Source organism: Nycticebus coucang, chromosome 7, assembly GCF_027406575.1.
Source record: "Nycticebus coucang isolate mNycCou1 chromosome 7, mNycCou1.pri, whole genome shotgun sequence".
NCBI classification, from domain to species: domain Eukaryota; kingdom Metazoa; phylum Chordata; class Mammalia; order Primates; family Lorisidae; genus Nycticebus; species Nycticebus coucang.
This window is the reverse complement of record NC_069786.1, coordinates 36,545,039-36,548,501: the sequence shown is the minus strand read 5'-3', so window position 1 is coordinate 36,548,501 and position 3,463 is coordinate 36,545,039.

The following is a 3,463-nucleotide window of genomic DNA, read 5'->3' as shown; positions in this document are numbered from 1 at the left end:
TATCGTCTTAGCTCACTGGTGGGAAAACATCTTTATGTGCTCATTGTTGGTGCCACTGAGTCTAGCAGCTCACAAGGCTGTGCTCTATCTGGATTAGTAGTGCATTGTGCTCATTCTTAGGAAAGCACATATTGACAATTTATTAGAACAAACAGACTTCTGGTACAGGATGACAAACACATGAGTAGACGCCACAATCTTTAAACTTAAGCGGGTAACTGAGCATGCTAGGCAACATTTCTGATGCTGTGCATACTGGGGGCGCTGGGGGCAAAGCTCCGGGGAGCACAAACCACCTTCCCGTCGTTCTATAACGCGGACAGCACTGCCTCACTACGGCTATATGCCGTGGGCGCGGCAGTGAAGCTAAGAAGAGCTGTTGATTTTTCATTTTTTTTTTCAGCTTTTTAGTTTTTGGTGGGATAAAGCAACAATTCCTAAGCTCTTTCCATACCAGATTGGAAACCAAAAAGTAAACAATTAGTTTTTGAGAAAAATCCATTGACTCACAAAGGAATATATAAATACCTTTTGTGTTATCATTTATTTTAAATACAGAGGGTAACAAAAAATGTATACACACTTTAAGAAAGGAAAAATGTGTTAAAATTATAATATTAAAAACTGGAATGAAAGATGAATACAAGTCTTGTTTGATCACTTCTTCTAATTTCAGAAATCAAACATGCATTGAGTACTACAATTTTAAATCAGTTTTGTTCCTTTCTAAACATGTGTATAGATTTTTTGGTACCACATGTATTTTCCATAGCTTAGTTTTATTGTTTATGCAGAAATGTCACAAGACAGAACCAGAAGACTTATATTGTAATTTATCTGAATAAGTTTTACTGTGAATTTTCAGTATAATTTTGGACAAATTACAATATTCCTATACCTTTTACTGAAAATTTAAATGTAAATAATATTGATTCCATTTCCTCCAAATTGTTGGTAAAACAAACTAGAAGAAAAATGCTTTTACAAACTAAAATTGCTAGAACCAATCTTGCATTGGTATGAACAATATTATGGTTTTGATGTTTAATGACACATAGCATCATTAATTTATTTTCTTAAAAGAATTGGCATATTTGGAAAAAAGAAAAGAATTGGCATATTTGGGAACTCTGAGCTTTATAGAATGAATCTTTCGCCCCCCCCCACGCCCCCTGCCCCATGCATATGTTGAATCTCTAATTTCTATTGTAACTATTTGTGGAAATAGGAGCTGTAAGGAGGACTTAAGGCTTAATGCAGTCATAAAGGTGTGGCCCTAATCTGGCAGCATTAGTGCCTTTGTAAGAGAGACCTTAATGTCTCTTACTGTGAATACACACACACACACACACACACACACACACACACACACACAGAAAAGAAACAGGTCATGGGAGCACACAGGAAGAAGGTGGCTATCTGCCAGTCAGGAACAACTTTGTCATGGCAAACCAACCCTACAGGGCCTTGATGTGAGACTTCCAGGCTTCCAAACTGTGAGGAATAACTTTCTATTGTTTAAGCTACCCAGCTTAAGATATGTTGTTGCAGCAGTTGGAGCTCAAACATTGAATAATTATATATTAGATGATTGTTTTCTGTGTTCCACAAATTTCTTATAACATTATTATATTTAACCTAGATCAAAATTAGATTTACATTGTATGTCTCACCAATTGACTCTAACCTTTGAGGACTTGAACTATATTACATTCAAGTTGGTATGGCCTTTAACAAGTATATTGTAAAGTATGATAAATTGTAATAAATGCTCAAAAACTACTGGTCACACAAACGAATGTGGTGTAAGAGCCATTAAGTCTAGTATCATTTAAGAATGTGTGTGTGTGTGTATATATATATGCACATGTGAAAAATATATGTGTGCATGTACCTAAATATACATGCACACACATATATGCATATATATACATGCACACACATATATGTGTATATATGCATATATACATAAAAACACACATATATGTGTATATATGTATATGTGTATATATGTGTATGTGTGTATGCACACACATATATGCATATATAGACATGCACACACACGTATATGTTTTTAAGTTTTTACTTATGTCCTACTTTATTTTTTTTTCTTTCTTAAATTTATTTTATTGATGTATATTAGTTGTACATATTTGGGGGGGTACATGTGGTAATGGGACAATTTCACCTAATAATCATCTGGGTAATTGGGATATCCATCCTCTCAAATATTTATCTTTTATTTATGCTAAGAACATCTAAATTAATCTTTTTAAGCTATTTTGAAATGCATAATTGATTAATGTTAACAATAGTCACCCTCTGATCTATCAAACACCAGATGGGTCCATTTTAAAAGTTAGCTTTATTGTTGCTGCTTTGCTGGTTTGATTATAGAATTTTGCTAACAGTGCTTTGACATGATCCACCCTTAACAGTGATTTGGATTTGTTACTATAAAATATTACACCCCATATTCCTCTTCTTCAATAGATTTCGTTTATCTAATATATAAATATAGGAAGCACTGATCCTGAATAAGTAACTATACCTTCTTAGATACAATGTCAAGGGTCTAATTTGACACAAATAAGAGAAGCATAAAGAGACAGTACTCAGGCATGTATGGTTAAACCATAAAGGACCAGAGTTCTGTAAAACTCTTCTGCTCACAGAGTGAAATGAAGAGAGTAGGGAACAATACTCCAGAAATACACCATCAGGGGGACATATTTGAATGTAAAAGGTGTATTCTTACATTTTCAAAATTGATTGGCTTTAGAAGGTGTCAGGATATTTCATCTAAGCTAGAAAAAGAAAGAAAGATAAAGGAAGAAAAGAAGGAGGGAAGGAGGGAAAGAAGAATGGAAGAAAGGGAGGGGAGGATGGAGGGAAGGAAGGAGGGAGGGGGGAGGAAGTAACTTATACTATGCATTCAGAGGAATGTGTAAGAAAACCAGAAGATGGTGCAGAGACTCCAGATTCCACTGTGGTGTCAGTGAAGGTCCCTAAATGATTCTCCTAGGTTATTGATATGAACAGCTAAAAGCAAGGTAACTAATATCTTGTGATTCCTTAACTAATAATAGCACTTAGGAGAGGTAATTTTAGTTAGAATGCTATTTCCTAATCTGGTATTCAACTGACCCTGATCTTTCAACTGGATGTTCATAAATGTACTATGATAAAAATGAAAGAGTATTTTGAAGACAAATAACTTTGAAAGCCATTAGGTTAACAAAGGCAAACAAATTTGTTTATAATAGTGAAGCCTTGGCACAATTCTTCAGTAGTTTATGTTGTGAATCTCTGGAGGAGGACAGGTTGTTAGTATATTGGGCCAAGCACAGCATCCATCAACACACAATTTAAAAGTGCTGTGTTAGAATCTCTCAGTAGTCTGTAACTTTTGTTGAGATCTTTTAAGAATGATTTTTAAATAGACTAATTTTCATTGAAACTT